This window comes from Arvicola amphibius, chromosome 5 (genome assembly GCF_903992535.2).
Source record: "Arvicola amphibius chromosome 5, mArvAmp1.2, whole genome shotgun sequence".
Classification (NCBI taxonomy): Eukaryota; Metazoa; Chordata; class Mammalia; order Rodentia; family Cricetidae; genus Arvicola; species Arvicola amphibius.
In genome coordinates this window covers 30,812,777-30,836,566 of record NC_052051.1, presented here as the reverse complement: position 1 = coordinate 30,836,566, position 23,790 = coordinate 30,812,777, and the positions used below count along the sequence as shown (strand labels likewise).

General features: G+C 41.8%; 1 protein-coding gene across 1 annotated transcript in view; it reads left to right on the top strand.

Moving 5' to 3' along the window:
- The window catches only part of Cfap61 (cilia and flagella associated protein 61), a 273,757-nt gene that overhangs the window by 44,209 nt on the left and 205,758 nt on the right, over positions 1-23,790 (top strand). The window lies entirely within an intron of this gene.

The following is a 23,790-nucleotide window of genomic DNA, read 5'->3' as shown; positions in this document are numbered from 1 at the left end:
TTATGGCAGATAGATAAAAATAGGCAGGTGAGCTTAGGTGTGCCAGTTCAATTCTCTTATCTGGGTTCCCCATGTGTAGGGTGAAGAAAACTGCAGTCAGGCAGGAGTTGCGGATTTTCACTGAGGTATGGCGTGTAAAATGCTATACTTGTCCATGTCTTGAATTAATTTAGTGAGCAGTAAACATTGATAATAGTTAGCGGCCATTATTTTTACGATTGGCCATTCAGCCACTTTTTTTTTTTTTAAATTGTACTGCTTCCTCTAACATGAAGGGTTTTAGTAAAGTTGTTCAAAAATAGGAAGAGGAGAAATATGGTTGGTGGCACAGGACTTGGTGTTCCGGTCAGTCGCAGGTGTCACTTTAGCCAACCTTGCCCCTTCAGTGGGAAAACCAAACACTAGACACATGGATGTACATGTCCTGATGGTGCACACTCATCACACAGAATGGTGAAGCCCTCCGTGGAAAGGCTCTTCCCTTTGGTACTGACAGTAGCACCTTTCTGAACGTGAGACTTGAGTCATTACTATTTCATGGTAAACGGTGCCTTCCCCAGGCTCTTGGGGAAGGAATGTTCTGGAGGAACATTTAAACACCGTAAGACAATCCAGAACCAGAAGTTGTCACAGTTGCTTCCCAGTGCTGGAGGTCTTCTTTGAAGGCGGCACCAAACAGGAGACTTGCTGCGGCTCAGGCTCTCATGTATAAAGGAGAGATAAAAATAATACCCAATCAAGGAATGGGTAGGAGGAGTAAATATTGGAATTGTGATGCACTTAGCTCAGTGGCAAGCATACAATTTTTTTTTTTTGTTTTCTGTGAGTTCTAGGCCAGCCTGGACTACAGATAGAGTTCCAGGACAACCCGAGCTGTTAAACAGAGAAACCCTGTGTCAAACAACAACAAACAAACAAACAAACAAAACAAAACAAAACAAAATCAAAAAACCAAAGCAAAACCAAACCAAACCAAATCTCAAAATCAGATTGGAAGGCTATAGACCCTTTCTGAGGCTGAGTTCTCCTGACACTACTGCTGTTCCTTATATAGAATGAATGGAAACTTCCTATCTCAGAAATTTTACTGGAGTGGGAGGAGGAGAGTCAGAGTTTAGCTGAACTTTGGGCCTGAAACATCTACACATTATCTATTATATGGCTCTGTGTAGCAAAAGTCTGCAGAGACAGGAAAAGCAGGCAGCTGGCTTCTCATTACCTCCTTCAGTCTATTTCTTAAAATCATTTGCTGTAGGACAGGCTGGCAAGCAAAGGAAGTAGGGAAGCGTGTTACCCATCACAGGGTGTTTATTTTTGAAAATTGGTTTTCTGTTCACTGACATAAAAATGATTCTTTATGAAATTGCTACCAGGGAGCTTCCATTGTAGACGTGCGACAACTCAGGGATGGAGTCATAGGTCCCCAGTAGCTCCTTATCGCCAGGCAGAGCCACCAGCAAATGCGACAGTCATCTTTTCAGCACATGGGCAGAGGAGGCTCCAGAGAAGACAGAAAAGGAGCAGTGACCTGCTCAGGTTTTGTTACTCTGGTGAAAGTCTTTTACAAAAATATAATTTCTCAAAGACATGAACCGCGGTTTGTGTTTTAAATGAGCCCACACCATTGTAGTTTGTATTTTGCTGTAGTTTATATCTCGTATTTCATTTGGTGATTGTTCTAGTTACTTTCTCGATGCCGTGACAAAAGCAGCTCAGGGAGGAAAGGGTTAATCTGGCTCACACTTCCCGGTCATGATCTAGTAGTAAGGGAAGTCAGGGCAGGAGCCCAAGACAGGAAGGAACTGAAGCCGAAACCATGGAGGAACGCTGCTTACCAGCTTTCACTCCTGCTCAGCTGGCTTTCTCATATAGCCCGGACTCACTTGCCTAGGGATGGTGCCCCCTACAGAGGGCTGGCCCATCCCACATGCATCATTAATCCAGACAATCTCTTACAAACATGGCCACAGGCCAGTTTGATCTGGGCAATTACTCAGTTGAGGTCCCTTCTTCCAAAGTGGTTCTAGGTTGTGTCAAGTTGACAGTAAAAACTATGAAGGACAGCGGCTTTTCATTTCAAAGGATGTTGATAGTCATTACCTCATTTTATCCTCATAGCTTGATGCCAAAGAGTCAGGGCAGGCGCAGCTCTCTCCATTTCGTCTCTGCCCAAGCTTGTCCAAGGTTTATAAATTTCATCAGGAACTGTCTCAAAAGCACAGTCCAGCCTCGTATTTACCTCTCTGCATCTGGGCAAAGTAACAATCTGGGTGTCATGTTCAGGCACTTGCATGCCAGGCAAGCAGTCTACCACTGAGCTACACTCTCAGCCCCGCCCAACACCTCCACCTCTTTCTGTAGTCACAGATTCGTCGCCCCCACTAAGACAGGGTTTCTCTGTGTCACAGTCCTAGCTATCCCAGAACTAGCTCTTGTAGATCAGGTTGGCTTTGGGCTCACAGAGATCCGCCTGCCTCTGCCTCCAGAGTGCTGAGATTAAAGGTGTGTGCCTCCACTGCCTGGCAAGTCACAGTTTCTAAAAGTATGGGTCAGAACCCCAGTGGAGTCTGAATGTAAGGGTTACAAAATTTTGGCAACAATCAAAGGCTTTTTAATGCTTAGTGACAAAAAATCAATTCAGAAGCATGCGTGTAACGACTCCAAGATGCCCACCTGTGTCATATCATGGGACTTTACTGTTCTGAATATATAACATGTACAGTTTACAGTGCTCAGCCTGTCACACCATGTGCTGAGGAATGTTTCCTGAGAGTGTTATGAATTGCGGTGTTTTACTTTATATATAAAATAGGAGTGGAGCTTTTAATGTTTTTAAACTTTTAATACTTTTTGATCAAGATTTTACAGTCTGTAAGTATCAAATTAGTATACCTTTGATTGAATTATGTCCAAACATTTGGTTTTAAAAGTTGCTGTTTGAATTGCTGGTTTGAATTTAATTTAAAAAAATATTAAATGATTCCTATAACTCCAGAGTTGGATAGGGGCAGAGAGAGACAGATCTCTGAAGCTCATTGGCCAGAAAATCTAGCCAAATCAGTGAGTTTTAGGTTCATTCATAGAGAAACCCTGTTTCAAAAGTGGAAAGTGATCAAAGAAAGTACCAGATGCCAACCTCTGCCCCCAACGTGTGTGGGCACCTACACTAACAAGTATATATACCACACCCAAAATCATAAAAGTAATTTTGGCTTGAGACTAAGATAGAATTTCCAACAGTTTATAAAATAATCCTAGGCACACTGCTGCCATTTTGTATTGCACCCTTATGGTAAGCAGTATCCTCAGCATTTAATTGCACAACCAAAACATTAGTCACCTCTGAAAATGTTGGTCATGTTCTACTGCTTCACTGTCAAATATTTTGCCAAGACATAATTCTTAATATAAAAGTAAATAACATGTATCTAATTAGGATGCAAATTTCCTTTCCTCTTCAATAAATATTAAAATTGCAGATGGGAGGTGGGGTGGGGATGGGGGAAGTGGGATTGGTATGTGAAAAATAAATAATAAATTAATTAATTAAAAAATATTAAAATTGGACTGGAGAATGGCTCAACCAGTAATGTCTTACCACATCAACACGAGGGCCTGAATTTGATTCCCAGTGCCTTAAAAAGCCTGGCATGGTAGCATGCTCCTGCAATTCCAATGCTGAGGAGGCAGGGACAGAAAGGTCCTTAGGCTTTGCTGGCCAGCCAGTTCAGCTGAATCAGCGAGGAGCTCCAGGTTCAGCGAGAGACCCTGTCTCAATAGGAGAAAAAAAAGATGAGGAATAATTGAGAAAGACATTATGTGGAGTTTCCTTCTCTATATGTGTTGCTTTTATTGGTTGATGAATAAAGCTGTTTCAGCCAATGGCTTAGCAGAATAAAGCCAGGTAGGAAATCTGAACAGAGAGAGAGAGAGAGAGAGAGAGAGAGAGCGAGAGAGAGAGAGAGAGAGAGGGAGGGAGGGAGGGAGAGAGAGAGCCAGAGAGAGAGAGGGCAGAGTTGAAGAGATGCCGTGTAGTCGCCAAAGGAGAAAGAAGCCAGAGCATTACTAGTAAGCCACAACCTTGTGGCAATACATAGATGAATAGAAATGGGTTAATTTAGGATGTAAGAGCTAGCTAGGAATATGTCTGAGCCATTGGCCAAACAGTGTTGTAATTAATATAATTTCTGTATGATTCTTTGGGACTGAACAGTTGTGGGACAAGGCAGGACAGAAACTTCCATCTATATAATGGTGCCCAACATTCGGCAACGTATATCCACATAAAGCCTAAGAAAGCTTTAAAAAAAAAAAGCGATTCTAAACCCACAAAAACAGGAGTCAGTTGCAGCTTCTTGGTAGCTATCTTTTCTCAGGGAGGCTCTGTTTCCTTCAAGAGAGGTTTCCTGATTCAGTGCTAGCAGCAAAAATCTTGCAGTTCTTTTAAACAGGCTCTACCACCAAACACTTAAATGGTATTTACAAGCAATCAGTGGCATGCTTCTTGGTGGTGGCATGGACCTAGAAATTCTGCAGAGTTGTGGCAATAAATGTGGCTCCCACCAGCACCTCCACCATGACGCTAGACTCTCAGAAAGCTAAGAAATGGGATGAAGCCAGCTGCCAAAGATGCAGCTTTAATCCTAGCCATGCCATTTAGCAGATTAAAGACTCATGTGGTCAGAAAAAGATAAAGATATGCAGTAAAGACAGACTCGGAGGAAAAAACCTTTAATTGGTTTATAGTGTTTTTAAAATTATACATAGGCTTGAGATAGAAAAGAAAAAGGATATAAAAAGTCCTTTAAAAAAAGAGTGTAGTCAGACATGGTGGCGCACACCTTTAATCCCAGCACTTGGGAGGCAGAAGCAGGCAGATCTCTGTGAGTTTGAGGCCAACCTGGGTCCTCTTCCTGTGTTCTCTGTTCATAGATTTCTGACTCCCTTTCCCTCACAGTTGGGAAAAATTTGAACTTCACAGTAGCCTCAACCTGGCCAAGCAGAAAAATAGTAAAACTTAATTTTCTTCATATAATATAGGAGCCTTCCTACTCTGGTTCTTTATACCATTTTGGTGAGCCCACTGTCCATCCTGTCAGCCTTATAAGTGTCCACTGAGTCTAAAAAGCTCAGCTGTGTACACCAGAGCAGCACATACACACGTATTGCCTGTGCCTGTCCCCGTAAGGACACTGTTTGCAGCTGTATAACCTATGATGCATTAGTAAATTTTGGTTTGTGTGTGCTAAGCAGCCTTGAGGCTATAACAGGGTTGACTGGGGTGAGTGAGTTCTAAGGATGTAGATTTTTGAACTACTATAAAAAAAACTAGTAAAAGTTTTATTTATTGCTTCTATTTAGTGGAGAACTTATTTTAGAAGAACCTCTTAAATGTTAAACCTCTGAAGATGTGCAGAACCACACCAAGGTGTTCCATATGCGTGGTAGTTAGTGCATATTCTCCTTTAGCGACAGAAAAAAGGCTCAAAGCTCAAAGCTGTGTTTCCTTCCAGTTGGCCCCACCACTGGCCCCTGTGGTGTCTGCAAATCAAGCTGTGGCTTTTGTTAGCTGCACCACCACAATAAAGATTGCGAAATCAGAACTGAGCTGGCAATTTTCTTGATGATGCATAAGGCAAAATAGGGCACAGCCTGCATTTCCACAGCTGTATTGGCATCACCCGGTTTAATGGCTTAAAAAAAAAAAAAGACAAGCCCAAATAAAACAACTTTTGTTCGTCATGTAGGCCGGTGTGTTCCAGGCAGCACAGATCTCTGTTTGGTACGACCCCCGCAAGGTTCAGACTTGTAAATCTCATTACACACCCGGGGCCCACCTTACAAAAATCCTTGTAGAATTTGATGTGCTCCTTGGCAGGGAGAGATTTTATTTTATATTACAGAATTGTGGTCTTTCAAAAAGATAATTAGCATAGCTCCCTGTAACCAAGCCATCCAGGAGAAGTGTCGCTTATTATATGTTAAAAGGCCATTCAAAATAATTTTTTTTTTCAAAAACACCCCATGTCAAAAAGCTGCATTGCCTTTAAAATTATCAAACATATCACTCTTGCTGCCAGGAAATGTTTTTGTCATAGTTAATTTCATTTGAATTTATTTTTGCTGCTTTTCTCAATTCACTTTATATGTACTGGAGCTGAAAAAAAAAAAACAAAAGCAAAAACTAAAAAGCAAACAAACAAAAAACTGATAACCAAAAAAAAAAAAAAAAAAACCCACCAAGCAACCAAACAAAAAAATCCAATAAAGTGCTTTCCCACTTTCTTGCATATTAAATATCCTCGAGTCTGTTCTCTAGCCTTCCTAAGGCTCTACTTTCTATTCTCAGTTCCATTCTTATGTCCTTGGTTCTTCACCCAGATTTCAGGTGCGCGTGAGGCTCTTGTGTGCAGAGCACAGTAACCTTCCTGCCTTGTGTGCACAACCTGTACCTCAGTTACCTATAGTGCTTTAACTGGGACTCTCCAGAATTTTGTACTAAAAACAAATCACTGTAAATGAGATGCATATTTGTCTCCTGGATCCTCCCCAATGGCCTCGGTAACAAGTTAAATAACAAAAATTTATCTCCCAGTTCCAAGGCCTTAAGTCCTTGGAGATTGCAAGGTGTCTCAGCAGGTTTCTTCTGAGGTCTCTCTCCTTGGCTTGCTGATGGCCATCTTCTCCTAATGCCTTCATAGGGTGGTGTCCATCCTGTCCCCACTCCCCCTCCCTCCACCCACCGTTGGTCCATGTTCAATGTCTTCTTCTTACAAGGACACCATTCATAGTAGACTAGGGCTCACCTTAGCCCCTTCATTTAACCTGTTAAATGGTGAGTACATTCCACCTGACCAGGTGTGTCCCACTGCCTCTTCTTAGATGCCATCATATAAAGCCCTGTAGCCTGTAGCAAGGGCACTGTACGGGCTGCTGCTGTGGGTTTCCTGTCTACCTGACCCATCTCCAACTCCAGTTCTTACTATCAGCATCTGGGTCCCTTTCTCCCCCTGCCTTCTATTTCTCTAGGGTCTGGCGGTATGTTTCTCTGCTGCCTCATGGCCAAGACTGCTAGTCTATAACCATAGCAAACCTGGCGGTGGCTGCAGTTGGCTGCTCTATGCAATGTGTATATAAGTTTAATATGTCAGCTGAAATTTATTTCCCTAAGAATTCTCTCTCTCTCTCTCATTTTAAATGACTTGTAGTGTTCTGGCTTGAACTCAGGGCTCTGTGCATGCCAGGCAAGTGCTCAGTCATTGCTTAGTACCTCCAGTCCTAAATTCTGTCCTTTAAAAGAGTTTATTTATTAATTATTGTTAGTTTTTTGCCAGTGAATAACATCTTTGCATATGAAGGTTAATAATGACAATGACAACAACAATAATAATGTTACTGTCATCTCCAAGGCTTTAATTACTGCTTCACAACTTCGATTTTCTGGAATAATGTACGTGACAGTGACACATAGAAATGTCTAGAAAACAAGCAAATGATACCGGACCTGTGTGTGGGCCAAGTTGTCCTCAAGATGGACAGATAGTTCAGGCTCTTGCAAGAGGATCTCCGGGTTCCATCTTCAGGTTTTGTAACAGACCAGGGGGAATATGAGGCAGAGCTGAAATCTAGAGCTAAGCAGCCAGGGGCAGTACCCCAAGCCCGCTGGGTGGGCCTTTTGGTTATTTAGCAAAAACCTGTTAACTGATTTTCTATCTTCATTCCAGTGCTGCCTTCTAAGCCCTTTGCAGGATTTCAAAAACAACAGCAGCCACAAACGATGGCAGCTGCTTAAGAATCCATTATTTTTAGAGAGAGCAAGATGAAGGGGGTCCGCATTCTACTCCTCCTTTCAGCCCTGGGAGCAACCTGTGATAGGACTCGGCCATGCTCTCCAGCGGCCGGATTCATTTCACAATGACAGAAACACAAACGCTTTGATACAGGGCCTGGAGGTCTTTGAAAGGAGAGTGGCTTTATTTATATTCCTTATGATCATTATGTGCTGGGATTATTTTCCCAGTAGGTGATGTCTCTTTTGCCCATATTTATGAAGCAGGGGAGAAAGCATTTAATGAATTTCAAGAGTGTATTTGACTGTAAAACACATCTCACTATATTCACATGTAAATAACCCTTTGATTTGTTCTCTCTGGTGACCTTTCTTCTTTGGGGGCTACATCACAGTTTGTTGTTGTTTTCCATTTTCAAATGGGAGGCTGGATGATAATAATGAAAGATTATGCAAAAAAATCCATGTTTAAAATAATGTTGATATGCCACTTGTGCTGTGGGGTAATTACAGTAATTTGGCCATTACACTATATGGAGGCAGGAGTTGGTTGGTAGCAAACACAGCAATGGGGGTGATTCAAGGGATTTTCCTCCCAACTGGCTGTTTGATCCTGCTGACTTTTCTCTTGAAAATCAATTGCTCTCTATGAATACTCTGAATTCCCCCTTGATTAAATTGGCTGTCAGTGGGCTGCACCCATTACGTGGGGGTCGCCCCGAGTTCGCTCTGCTCACAAATGTGTTTTTATTTTGACAACTCTTAAACTATCATGGACCAAATTTAATCTGAGCAAAGAAGCAGAGGAAGTAATTTACTAAAAACACAGTCTTGGTACATGGCAGCAAACAAAGGGAAAGGCAGTGCTGTGCATGCCCGGCGTGAAGCCAGCTCTTCTGTGCTGGGCCACCAGCCTTCTCCCCCTGTAGTTGGCTTGATCTCTGGTGTTTTCTGACCTCCAGGGCCACATGGCTCACTCAACCAAAGACCTGGGAGAGGCACCTGGGAGTCTCTTTATCTCCTCATGGGTCTTAATAAACTGTGTCTTTTGGAATCAGACTTAAAAATTTTGATATTTTTTTTTCTTGAATAGGACCACTAGTATTGAAGATGGAAAAATTATTAGCATGGCTGGGGCATAGTTTTATGAGAGAGAGAGAGAGAGAGAGAGAGAGAGAGAGAGAGAGAGAGAGAGAGGGTATTTAACTCCACAAGGAAAGAGGTTTTTTTTTTATTGATTGCTGATTTAAGTCTATGAAAAATATTTGGCAGTCAAGAGAAAAACAAGCATCACAAAACTAGTTCTACAAAAATGTGTTTTGTAATAGTTATGGAAAAGCACTCAGCTTCTCTTAGACAGAAATGCCCTGTCAATGCACAAACCCAGGCCTCACAGCAAAATAATAAAATATAGCTTATTCTGGAGCTAAAGATGAGTGTCTGTGGCTCAGAGACACAGACTACCCCAAACAGGATGGCCTGATGTAGTAACAGCTTCATGAAGGTTTCACAGTGACAGAACAATGAAAGTTATGAATAAAAGCATTTTCAGATACATTGGTGGAAACGTCAGCTGGGTAGGGTCCGGTGACGCGGGAAACTCAGTGCTGTGGATCAGATGTTCTGTGATGACATCCTTGGCCTTTGGGCTAGTCAAAGCTAAGGCATCTGATTGTCCATTCCTAAATGGGTTTTACCTGAGAGTCACAAGGATATTCGATCAAACATAGAGATGGGCAATGAATGTCAAGTGTTTTTGCAGGAGGGGGAACTAGAAACAGGTCCAGATAATTTGGTTCCAAACCTGCAAGATTCTAGCTCTCCTTTATCGCAGAAGAAGCAACCTAAAATGGATGGGGGGTGGGTGGAAGTTAGTTTAGGTGCAGGGTCTCTTCTTTCAAATGTTGGCACTATGAGGCTGAGTCACCATGTTTCCTCTAAGGAGAGCCATTTTCTTTTCCCCGCTGAGAAGTTGATTCAGCTGCATCTTAGGCTGATTCCTTAGATCCTTCTGTATTGGCTCCACCCTTACTCTTCATTTGGAATCAGCTATTCTTATTTCCCTCTCCTCATGGAATTTCAGCTCTGCCCAGGACGGTACCACTGGTACTTACAGTCCTTGAGGTCTTCTTGGCTGCTCACTGGTCCTTGTGGCCTATGCTGGCTTCTGCCTGTGCTGGTGGCTGTTCCGTGGACCTCTTAGGCAAATGCTCTCCTTAGACTTTCTGCCTAGATGCTTGTGGGGACTCAGCTTCCAAGAGAGTTTTCTTTTTCCATTTAGCGGTTATTTCCTTTCTTAAAGTCATCTATCTTTTTAGCACCTCCTTCAATTAGACATTTCTGTCTAATTGGCCTTTTCAACCTCACTTTAGAACAGCCCCTAAATTTTCAGGGTTTCTTTTGGATTTATTATTTCCTGATATTATTTATATAGCCTCTGTTCTCCCAATTTATTTGAATCCACTTTGTCCTTTCTAGTGTAGTTGCCTTAGTTACCCATTTTAATTTTTTATTGTTTTAAAAATAAAACACTTAGGGCTGGAGAGATGGCTTGGTGGTAGAGAGCACTTCTGCTCTTGTAGAGGACTTGGGTTTGGTGCCTGGAACTCACAAGATAGCTCACAACCATCTGTAACTTCAGTTCGGGAGATCCAACACCCTCTTCTGGCCTCCCCAGCACTGCACATACGTGGTGCACACACATACTTGCAGGCAAAACACTCATACACATAAAATAAAAAAATAAATCCTTTAAAATTTTTTTTTAAAATGTACTGTGGTGTCAGTCCTTAGAAGATAAAATAAAAGCATTTATTGACAAGAAAATCCTTTCTATTAGTAATTCAGGGTCTGAGTGGTTGAGGGCCTTCAAATTAACTGGCAATAGCCTGAGGACTATGGGGAACAGATAAACACTGGAATATCCCCCGAGAGTGGTAAGTAACTCATTATATTGCAAGAGGTAAAGGTGATGTCCCAATTTAATAAAGAAGTGGAGTTTCCGTGGGGAAGTGTGGAAAGTTTTGTCGGACTTCTTGATGTCGACGGCAGTAAGTGTTGTTTTTCCTGGCCAACAGCTCCTGCACAGGGGGTTCCTTTTCTTTTTTTGATGGTATTTTGAGCCAAGGCCTCACCGTGTAGCCTTGTCTGGCCTGGAGCTCACTGTGTAGACCAGACTGACTTACAGAGATCTGCCTGCCTCTGCAACACGTCATCATGCCTGACTTGGAGAAGGCTTGCAGCTGAATTCACCCCAAGCTAAAGGCTCATCTTCCACCAAATAGGAAAATGTCTGCAAGGTGTTTTCAGTTTAGGTACAGTTCCTTCCGATGGTAGCCGACCGCTTAGCTGTCTTCAGTTTGAAGTAATTTCTAGATCACTTTGGTGGCTTGCGCATCCCTCCCTTTCCTGTTTGACACTTCCCAATGCATTTCACACTCAAAGAACAGTGCAGATTGCAGAGAGGAGTTGGTGAGAGGGTCCAAGACAGAGAGCTGAAAAGAAGACTGTAATTGGAGTAAAAAAGTAAAAATGAATAGTTGGAACAGATTATAAGCCTGATTTTTGAGACCACAGCCAGCCAATCAACATATATCAACATGCTATAAATGTTTCATTTATAGCATGATATTTTGTTTTTATTCACCCCCAATTACTCTCTCTTGTGCTCACTTACTGTTTTCTGTCTTCTCTCCTGTATAATACCTATATTGGTCTCATTTGTATATAAACACACACATACACACAGATACATACACACACAAAGATTCTGCATATGATAGAAGATGCAGTATTTGTCCTTTTTACCCCTCATTACCCTCTTGTTCCCCTGATCTATTTCTTTAGATCTTTTCTTAAAGAGTCTCAATGCTACTCTCTCTCTCTAGCACACACACACATACACACACATACATGTGGGTGGAGACTGCTTGTTTGTTTCCCAGCCGCCCAGACCTGAAATAATCACAGAAAGTGTATTAATTAAAACACTGCCCTGCCTATTAGCTCAGGCTTCTTATTAACTAACTTTTACATCTTAAATTAACCCATTCCTATTATTTTGTATTTTACTATGAGGCTCGTGGTTTACTGATAAGGTTCTGGGCTGGGCGTCTTTCTCCATAGGCAACTACATGGCATTTCCCTGCCTCCACCTTCTTTTCTCCTCTATCTCTGCTTGGAATTACCGCCTTGCTCTATTCTATGCTGCCATAGGTCCAAAGAAGATTCTTTATTAACCAATGGAAATAAAACATATTCACAGCATACAGAGGGGAATCACACGCCACACACACAGACACAAGTAATTTTAAATCTAGAGTCCACGTATGAGAGGAGATGTCATATCTGTCTTCTGGGTCTGTCTTATTTTCCTTAACCTAATGATTTCTACCTCCATCTATATTCTTTCAAATGATGTAATTTCATTCTTTGGTTTATTAAAACCCCACAGTGTATATATACTGCAGTTTTTAATCTATTTGTGAGCAAATCACATCTAAAGTGCTTTTGTACCTTGGCTGTTGTGAATAGTTCTACAATAAACATGGAGATGCCAGCATCCCCGTGGATGCTACTTAGATGTCTTTAGGTGTCTTCCCAGGAGTGGTCTAGCTGGCTCATAGGGTAGTTTTGGTGTTTGGAGGAAGCTCAATACAGAGTTCTATAGGGTGGCTGTGTTAGTTTATAGTGCCACCCACAGCATAGAAAGATTCCCCCCCCCCCCAATATCGTTGCTAGCATTTATTGTCATTGGTTTTCTTGATGTTAGTCGTTCTGACTGGAGTGAGAGAAAATGTCAATGTAATTTTAATTTGTATTTCTTTGGTGGCCAAAGATGTTGAACATATTTTCATATGTATATATAAATGCTACTTGTATTTCTTCTTTTGAGAACTGTCTGTTCTTTTCCTCATTTATTGATTGGGTGATTTGGGGGGTTTGCATTTAATTTTTCTGATTCTTTATAGATGCTGGCTACTAGTGTCCCGGGTGTACAATTGGCAAAGGTTTTCTGTGGCTCTGAGATCTATGGATTGATTTCTTTGGTGTGAAGATGCTTTTTAATTTCATGCAGTCATATTTGTCAATTCTTGCAATGCCTCCTTGAGCTGCTGAAGCACTCTTTAGAAACTCCTTCCCTGTCTTATCTGGAAGTTTAAAATGTCTGGGTCTTCCACTGAGGGCTTTGATAGAGTTGAGGTTGATTTAGTGTAGAGATGTGGGGATTGGCCTTCATTTTTTTTCTACACGTAGATGAAGAAGCTGTCTTTTCTACAATTTGGGATTTTGGCAACTTTGTTGAGGATCAGATTTCTGTAGCACATGGGTTTATTTCTGGGTCCTTGATTCTAACCCATTGGTCTATATATCTACTTTTCATCAGTATCATTTTGATTTAGTTACTATGATTCTACAGAATAATTTGAAGTCGGGTATTGTAATATCACAAGCATAACTCTTTGCTCAGGATTTTTTTTTTTTTTTAATTTGGGCCCTTTTATGCTTCCTTTAGAATTTTAGGGCATTTTGTCTTATTTTTTATAAAAAATGTCACTGGAATTTTGATGTGGATTGCATTTAATTTGCAGATTACTTTAAAAAAGCGAGGTCATTTACAATGACATGTAATTCTGCCAGTTCATAACCATGGGTTGCCTTTCAGAATTTCTTCAGGTTTTCTTCGTGTTTTGTACGTTTCAATAAAGTCTTTCATCCTTAGGTTTATTTTGAAGTATTTTCTTTTTCTTTTCCTTTTTCCTCCTCCTCTCTCTCTTGTATATGCATGTGTATACACGTATGTTCAGAAGTGGATGTTGTCTTCCTCCGTGGCTCTTCATTTTTTTTTTTTTGAGACAGCTGTTCTCTCTGAAGCTGGAGCTCACCAATTAGCTAGGCCCTGCCTCTCCATCCACCTCTCCTGATTTTACCTTTTGTCATTAGGGTGACAGACACTGTCACTGACATCTCCCAAGTGTCTATTTATTTTTATTTTTTAAGGTTTTTGTTAATGAGATTATTCTCCTTATTACTTTTTCATTTTTGGTGTTTGTTATTGATCTATTAGGAAAATTCACTGAATTATGTATGTTGAATTTTGTCTTCTATTACTTTGGTATATTTATCAGGCCTAAAGTCTGTGCTTTAATCTTTAGGGTCTTCTGAGTATTTGATAATGTCATCTGCAAATGAGGATAATGTGACTTCATCCTTCCTTCCCTGTTTGCATCCCGTTTATTTCTCTCTCTTGCTTTATTGCATTGGTTAAAATGTCCAGGGCCATATCAAATAGAAGCCATGAGAGTGAACATCCTTCCCTTGTTCTTGACTTCAGAGGAAGTGTTTTTGGATTTTACACACTCATATGATACTTGCTATGAATTTATTTTATATATTATTTATGATGCTGTTATGGTCTTTCTGTATCTTATTTCTTTAAAGCCTTTATCATGGAAAGGTGTTAAGCTTTGCCAAAGGCATTTTTCTGGAACTGTGTAGATGATCGTGTGATTTTGGCTTTGGTTTTATGTGTTGTGTGACATTTTTGGGCTCCCATATATTGAACCAAACTGTATCTCTAGAATGAAGCCAACTTGATTGTGAGAGCTGATATTTTAAATATGTTATCACATTTTGTTTTGCAAATATTTTATTGAATCATAATCATCAAGATATTGGTCTTTAACTTTCTCGTATGTGTTTTTATTAAAATCGTATCTGATTTTGGTGTCAATGTAATAGTTATTTATAGAATTAATTTAGAGCTTTTTTCCTTTTCTATCTTACAGCATACTTAGAAGAACATTAATGTTACTTCTTTAATGTTCTTGAATGACTAAGAAGTGAGTCAGTCTGGTCCTAGATTTTTTTCTTTGGATGGAGACTTTTTATTATTGTATCGATCTGTGAAATATTACTAATTTCTGTTCTAATGTTTATCATTTCCTTCTGAATTGGGGTTTGGATTGTTTCTGGTTTTCTAAGACCTTGAGATGCATCATTAGATTACAGTTTTGAGATATCTTTTTTTAATGACATTTGTTTGTTTATTTAATGTGAGTGGGGGGCAGTATGCGTGTTTTCACACGTGTGGAGGTCAGAGGACAGCTTGCAGGAGTCACTTCTCTCCTTTTATTGTGTGGGCCATAAGGACTGAATGCAGGTCATCGGGCTTGGCTGGACTTCATTTACTGCCTGAGTTATCTTAGTCAGTCAGACTGCGTAAGATATCAGACTCTGATTTTATTTTAATATAGACATTAATATCTATACATTTCTCTCTTATAATTGCTTTTGCTCTGTCCCACAGATTTTGTTATTGTGTTTACATTTTCATTTTAGGAAGTCTTTAAGTCTATATTTTTTCAATATCTCAATAATTGTTCTAAAGTATATTATTCCATCTTTATGTGTTTGCATAATTTCTCTTGCTGTTGGTTTCTAGGGCTTTTTCCTATTATGATCTAACATAATGTAAGCAATTATTTTAACTGTTACTTGTGTGCTGTGTTGGTTTGAATGAGAGTAGCTCTTTAGGCTCATATATTTGAATACTTGGTCCCCAGTTGGTAGAACTGTTTGGAAAGGATTAGGAGTATGAGTATGGCCTTGTTGGAGGAGATATGTCACAAGAGGAGAGCTTTGAGGTTTCAAAAGACTTGTGCCATCCCCAGTCTCCTTCCTTCCCACTCCCTCCCTCTCCCTTCCTCCCTCCCCTGTCTCTGTCTTCTGCTTGTGGATCAAGATGTAACCTCTTTAAAAAAGCTGCAGAGAAACCCTGTCTTGAAAAACCAAAAAAAAAAAAAAAAAAAAAAAAAAGATGTAACCTCTTAGCTACTCCTGCTGTCATATTCTTCCTTGTGCTGCCACCATGGATATAACCCTTGAAACCACAAGACCAAATTAAACAATTTTCTTTTATAAGTTGCTTTTGTAATAGTGTTTTATATGGCAATAGAAAAGTAACTAAGATAGAAGTTATATGTTTGTGTTTAATCTAAAATATGGTCTCTGTGAGAGAAAACCTTGTCAACTGCTCAAAGGTGTAATACTAAGTAGTTGCTGTGGTATACCTGCAGATGTCTATTGAGTCTGAAGCTCCTTTGTGGATCTGTGGCTGCTCTCTTGGTGAGAACGGAGTACTGATTAGTGTATTGCATGGCCCTTTATGTCTAGGCTAGAAATGTTTACTTTGTGAAATTGTGTAAGTACAGTTGTCTTCTTGATATATTTCCCCTTTATCAATATTCCCTCTCTTTCTTTTTCCCTTCCCACCTCCCTTCTTTCCCCATCCTTCACCTGCTGTTGCTTCTCTTCTCCATCTAGTAACCCAGGAGGGCCTTGAACTTGCTATGTAGCTAAGGGTGACCTTAAAGTTCTGATCCTCCTTCACCTCCCTATCCTGTGTTTTCTTGGTACCTTCAGAGGGTGTCAGAATCTCTAGAACTGGGGTTACAGAAAGTTGTGAGCTACCAGGTGGATACTGGGAATTGGACCTGGGTCCTCTACAAGAGCAACAAGTACTCTTAACCTCTGAACCATCTCTCTGGACTCTAAATATAAATATTTTTAAAGATTAAAGTATTGTCTCCATGGGGGTAGTTGTGTAGGCAAAAGTAAAAGGTCCCTGCTTACATAAATCCTCACTTCTTCCTATGGCTCTCTGTGCTCTGCACCCCTTGCATAGAGCACAGGCTATGGGATATTTACTGGTTTGTTGGGGACTTTTTTCTTTGTTTCTGTGTTGCTTACTACTCAGGCAGTGAGCGTGGTTTGGATGGGCACAGAATCTGGTTGGAATAACTTTGTTCCCCTGCTCACTAGTGCAGGGAACCAAAGTTCCCTAGGCTGAAGTCTACTCCAGACAGATTCACTCCATGTTAGCTGCAGGCCCGGTGACTATTTCGGGTGCCCCCTGAAGCCCTCACCTAGAGCAGGGCACACACTACTGTCCAGGAGCTGCAGCTGCGTTGGTGCTTTCTACCACATGCAATTATGGTTTCCTGAGGCTGGAACCATCGCAGTAGGAGTAAAGAGCTCACGAAGAGAGACACTGCACCCCTTCTTTTGACTATCAGGCTGTGGAAACAATAGACCCCATGAATTGGAATTTTCCCAGGAGTCTCATGCTGGGAGGAAGAAAAGGCTAAAGCCTAGTGTCAGGCAGAAGAATTTGTTTCACCCCTCCCCCAACACACATAAAGGGACACAGACACAGGGACACTGACAAGGACACAGACTGGAACACAAATACAGACATGGATATACACACACACACAATAAATAAACGAATCAATAAAATGAAAGATAAAAGCAACTAAAGAGATTTTATAACAACAAAGCTGTACTCATAAAACCTCAACAATATGATCACCTAAACAAGACCTGCACAGGGACAGTTGGTATGTCAGTGTGGATGGGGAGGTCTCACAGGGCTCCACCACAGACAGCCAGTGGCTGTTCAGAAACTACTTTTTCAGGGACAAGCTGTCTGATCCCAAGTAGTTGGCCCTGTACACACAGGTACATACAAGCATAGACTACACAGACTCAGAAGGTTGTATAAATGTGTGTGTGTACCTACACATGTATGTATATACATGTAAAAATAATGAAGAAGAGGTCATGGATTTGAAAGGGAATGGGGGCACAAGAGGAATTGGGGTGAAGGAGCAGGATGGGTGGGAATGATGTAAAATACAGTATTCATGTTTGAAATTCTCAGCAACAACAAAAGTAAGAGCAAGCCAGTCAGCAGCACTCCTCCATGGTTTCTGTTTGAGTTCCTGCCTTGGCTTCCATTGATGAACTGCGACTGGGACATGTAGAACAAACGAGTCCCTCCAAATAAAGGGATTTCACCCAGTTCTGACATGGCAGATCACTTTGCCACTGGAGCCAAACAGTGAGTCAGTGGTGAATGGGACCACATCTTGAGCAGACTGCTTAGTTACATCTTCCTCTTGCCCTCTATTCAAACCTAAGCCTCATGTCAGTGCCCGAAAGATGGACTTGGAGCCACTGGACCTCTTTGTTCCTTCCTAGCGTGGCCACATTGGATAAACCTCTTTCTCCACTTTTCACTATTACTGCTCTCTAATTGGCCTACTGAGGAGGAGTGGCTGAACCTAGTTTTTTTAAGTTAGGTAACCAGGCCAGTCCCTGGACATAATTGCACATGTCACTTCAGTCCTGACTCTCTTTAGTGGCCATCACACCCTCCTGATGTGGGATGTCCTTCTACATATGTGTTGCTCTTATTGGTTGATGAATAAAACTGTTTTGGCCAGTGGCTTGGCTTAGAGTAAAGTCAGGTCAGGTGGGAAATCCAAACAGCAATATGGAGAGAAAGTAGGTGGAGTGAAGCAGCTGCTAGCCAGCTGCCAAGGAAACACGATATGTAAAAAATGACGTAACGTCACAGCCACATGGCAACACATAGACTAATAGAAATGGGTTAATTTAAGATGTAAGAGCTAGCTAGAAATATGCCTGAGCCATCGTCCAAACAGTGTTGTAATTAATATAGTTTCTGTGTGATATTTGGGTCTGAGCAGCTGGGAAATGAAAGCGCAGTCTGCTTACACCCTCTGGTGTTAAAGGTAAAGAGATCTGGATTCTGTACTGTGTCTCCAACCTGGACCCCGCTGCATGTATGTTTCTGTGATAATTGCTTCAGAGGTGGTTGGATGGCATGTCGCTGGACCACATGGTAGATGTTGGCTTGGATACTGTGACAAAATTGGCTTTGAGTTACAAGAGAAGAAAACTGTTATCCAGAGAAGCAAGCTTGGGTATGACCTCAAAGCTGCCTGCCTGTACAGCACTGTGCCGTCACCCTGGGGCATGCAGAGTACTTTTCCAGCGTCAGCACGCCATGCAGCTCCCAGATCAGCTAAGCTCAGCCTGCCTTTCTGTAGTGCTTCCATTTCTGTGCCCATTTTGCTCACTGCCTCTTCTTCCTTCCCTTCCTGTCAGTCCCCCTCTCTGCAGAAGGGTTGTGCCGCCGGCCCAATCCAAATGGGCTCTATCTAGTCCTGTCTTCTGATAACCAGACTTTCTGTCTAACTATTGATGTGTCCCTTCAAACACCCACCTTGCTGAGAAGCTGTTTCCCAGTTGACTCCAAATCGCAGAAACACAAGGAAGTGGTTGCTGCTTGCTTCTAAGCTGCCGTTGTCATCTCTCCCATTAATTTTTAAACCCTTTCTGTAAGATGAAAGAACAAATCCTTTCCTGAGGGCCCCCTGGGATACTCCTGGTCTGTGATAGCTGAGCTCATACTTTCAGGGGCTAGAGGTTGTCAGTCTTCTCCCACAGTAGAATCACTTTTAGAGGTGTGGGTTGAAGAAGCTGTGTCTGCGGGACACTCTGATCATCTAAATAGTGCTAGTTCCTGTTGGTCGTTTATTGTCCAGATGTCTGCATCATAGGGGTGTTTCTCTTTCCACACTTGGAGCTGTGAATCTTCCACGTGGCAATGCCTTGCCCGTGTCTCATGAGCTATTTGCGATATTCTCATCATTGCTCTTTTGGGAATAATTCTTGCTTGTAGTAGTAATCTCTTATTTGAGCTAAAATTTATTTGGGGAAGCCGTTTGGTTGCCACTTGGTATGATTATCATCGTGCGTCTGCTCTCTTGTCTTTAATTCCCAGTTTGGGGTATTGTCTAGAAGAATAGCCTGTGTACTTTCTACCTTGAGTCTGAATGAATGTCTTTCAGTCTAGCCTGATCTGGTGTCAGTTCCTTTACACTGGACTTTCGAATGGTGTGAATGTATCTTCTTTGTTCATAGGTTAGAATTGTGGCAAACTGCTTGTTAATGACACTCAGCTATTCCATATCCTCGTTATGGATGACCTGGCCCTAACTCGAGACAGGAAAATCTCACACTTCCCTCTCCTCTTGGCTATTTCTCTATTATTTCCCAAGCGCTTGGCTCACTCCACTTAGATGCTGGACTCTTTGGTGCATGTCTTATGTCTTAGGTGCTTTCTTGTTGCTGCGATGAACTGCCCTGACAAAGACGACATAGGGAGAAAGAAAGGGTTTTGTTGGGCTCTCACAGTTCCAGAATACAGTCCGTTATGGCCGGGACGTCAGGACAGCAGGAGCTGGAGGCTGCCTATCACAGTGTGTCCACAGTCAGGAAGCAGAGAAAGGTAAAGGTGTGTTCCTGCTCAGTGCTGCCCAGTCTGGAATCCCAGTCAGAGAAAGGCACCTCCCACAGTGGGATGGTCTTCCTGCTTAACTATCCCAGTCAAGGTTACCCCCCCCCCCACACACAGACATGCCCTGAGGCCCATCTAGTGATTCTGTATTTTGTCAGACTTACAACACTATCATTGTGCTATGGTTTCACAATAGTGAGACTGTCATTGTGGAGAATATTCTTTACCAGTATAAAATATTTTTGTAACATACAATGCTTAGTTTTGAACTGTACTTCATCTGACATTAACATGTCTACTTAGAGCCAACACTAAACTAGCAGAAATCCGTCAGTGAAGAAGCCTAAGAAATGTGCTCCAAGTCGTAGGCATAGGTGTTTTTGAGATGGGACAATGTAGAATGGACAAATAGACTTGAGACAGTTTTACTTAAGGACCCTGCCTTTGTTTTATCTTTCACATTTACATTTACTATCTGTGTGAACTTGATTTGTATTTTTAGCAAAGTAGAGGAATCAAATATCATTTAAAATTATATGAAAACAACTGACAAAATATATATGCATCTCTCTCTCTCTCTCTCTCTCTCTCTCTCTCTCTGTGTGTGTGTGTGTAAATGTGTGTGGGCACAGGTATATCACAGTGGGTGTGTAGAGGTCAAAAGGAACCTGCGGGAGTCAGTTTTCTTCTGTTACCATGAAGGTCCTAGGGATTGAAGTGAAGTCATCAGGTTTGGTATCAAGGGCCTGTGCCCACTGAGCTAATCAAAACAGCTCCCTATACCTCCATTTAAAGAAAGCTTTTAAAGGATACTTTTTGACAGAACTTGAAAAGTTTGGTGTAGCCAATATGATAGCATTTTTCTTTTCTGAAATTTGTCCCCTACCTTCCTAAGGAAGGGTTTTCTACCCTCAAGGTCATGGAAATAATCTTCTAAGGTTTCTTCTAATCAATTCAAACAGATTTTTAAACCTCTGGGATATAATCTTATGTACAGTTAATTTGGAGATCCACTAGGAAATAGGGGCTAAAAATCCCTTTGTACTAACACGGCTAGTCAACACTACTGTATAGCTTATTCCTTCTTTACCAGATTGAAATATATCATCAACACCAGTCAGGATTTTATGTATGGCTGTATATTTTTAGTCCATTCCTTTCTATTCCTACCTCAACAATCCTCTGTTTTAAAGACTGGCTTTATAGAATGTCTTACTAGAGGAAGTTTGAGCTATCCTATTCCTTTGAAAATATTGCTCACCAACTCTTTCTCCATCTTTAGTATTTAAGGGCCACCTTATTTCCTTGTATAAAAACAGTTACAGGATTTTTGATAGCTATTTAAAATGAATGGAAAAGCACATACTATTTCTTTCAAAAGCATTCAAAATATGTTATGTTGCATTCTCTGTGTAATAGTCATCTTAGAAACAGCAGGGTGGATCCAACGGCTAGTGGAACCTGAAGCGTATATAAGCTGGGGTCTTCTCTAAAAGTAGTCATCATTATGAATGCAGCATTGGATGCTGTGCTTTGGGAGGGGCCTGTACCAGGGAGGTACTTGAACCTCTAGCTTAATTAGCCTGTGGTAAAGCCACTTCAGATAAGTAATGTCACCCAGAGAACGCCGTAGAAAATTGTGTCTCCCCCTCTGCTGGAATAATCTGCTGTTTGTGACACCGAAACCACTTATGTGGTGGAAGCAATAAAATAACAAAGTTGTCGCTGTGGTTATGTTTTCGGTAGAGTGTCACATAATAACACAGCCTTGACTTTTCCGAGATAGCATGTCACATTTGATGACCTCAGGGCACATTGTGAACATTAACTAATTAAACTTCACAAAACCCAAGAGACTTTGGGAAGGGAGATGTAACATCACCTTGCCCAGTTCTGAAATGCAGCCACCTCTGGGGACAATGGTGGCAGCTGCTTAATAATAAGCTTCAACACCTCACAACAGTTTAGCTAAGACAATTAGTCATTGTAGTTGGTAATTGTCTTGTGAGCATTAGACTATCAAATGGTTAAGTCGTCAGAATCATTAGTTCACTCTGTCTCTGATCCATTCTTTAAATTTTTTAGAAATTTTATTCTAATTGTAAAAAAATATACGCATAGAATAGGTCGTGTTCTTGGGTTTTCTTTTAGATCTCTTCTTCAGTTTGGAACTTAAAATAAGAACTACCATTTAAAAAACAGAGTATAGCTTAAAATAGGGAGCAAAACTAATCAATAGTAGTAATAGTCAGAAATAGGTGTGTTGACTCCACAGGGAGGTGAGGGCAACTTCCAGGTCTTGGAAATGTTTTGCATGTTCACCTCAGTAGGTGAATTCTCCTTCACATAGAAGAGACCTCTGTAGAAGCTGGTTGACTTCCCCACTTTCTGTGTTTTACAGCTACCTTTCTGGTGAATTAGCCTGGGAAAGCATGCCAGACTTGTCATCATGGACATGCTAGGAAGCCCAGGCACAGAACATACTCAGGGACTAGAGACACCACGGGTTTTCCTTTCCTCAAGCATCTTTCTTCAGAAGGATTCTGTCTTTTCTCGGGACACTCCTTCATGGCCGGCGAGCTCCGTTTCACATCTGGATATGAGTCTCTCTCATTAGCGCCTTCAGCATTATCATTCTCTAAAAACCCTCCTTGGGCATCTAATTTTTCTCTTAGATGCTCATTGTATTTCACTCACCCACACGTCTTTGTTAAAAAGTCACAGAAGACCTCCGTGGTCCAGTGTTTGGGTTGAGCAGTGTCTGTCGGAGTCATCCCGGTGCTGGATGTGGAGACACAAGCTAGCCAGAGGCGGAAGCAGAGAGAATCATGAGCTCTGCCTGGCTCTGCGATGTCTGACGGGATAGTTAAAGATAGGAAGGCAGAGCAGCTTCCTCACTCTGACTGCATCTCTGGGTCATGCAGGGGGCCCAGAGGGCCTCGTGCCCACAAGCAAAGTGTCTGTGCTGCTCTGAGCTGGGACCCATCAGAGTGGGAGACAGAAGTCTCTGCTGAGCTCCCTCAGTGGAGTGGACCCTAGGCAAGAGAGAAGGTGAACATCCCTACTGTGATGGTCTCTTCCCAATTGCCCTGCTAAGGCATGGATGACCTGGAGGTGGGAAGGAGGGGAGGGAAGGCAGAGAGAGGGAGAGTCTGAGTGGGAGAAGGCCTTTGCATGGGAAATGGGCCATTTTCCCATTGTAATTCTTATGGATTAAGCATGTGAAGAATATTCAAATGATTTACTTTGCAGAGCGTATTATCACAGCTCAGCCCCAGCTCTTCTCAGTAGAAAATAGAAAAGGGAGCCGGCATGTCTGCATACAGATGTAATTCCAGTGTTCTGGAGACTGAGGCAGGAAGAATGTGAGTTCAAAGCTAGCCTGGGCTACATAGCAAGATCCTGGCAAAGGATTAAAGAGGGGGTAGAGGATGGGAAAGGAGGAAGAGACTAGGGAAAGGAAAAGAGGGAAGAGATGCTAATGCCAGTGTCACTGGGAGACCTTAAGTTCATGGTATTTCCCAAGAGAACCTGCCCTTTTCCTAATCTCTGGCATTTAGAGAGCACTGTATAGTAAACTGTGCTGTTTCCGTCTTCTAATTCAGTACTGTTCCAAAGCCTGCCATCCAGGAGGGCGATGGTTGCTTAGAAACTTCAAAGGAGCCCGACATCAAAGGAGCCTGCTACCCAGAGCTTGGCTAAGGCTGGGGGGCTCCTCCGTTTCAGGCACATGCCCTCTGCATGCATGATTTCATCTGCACTGCTCCCCTGGGGCAGCATGGCCTCTTCTTCTTCATGCGGACAAGCCAGAGACGGGCTGAAGAGGAAC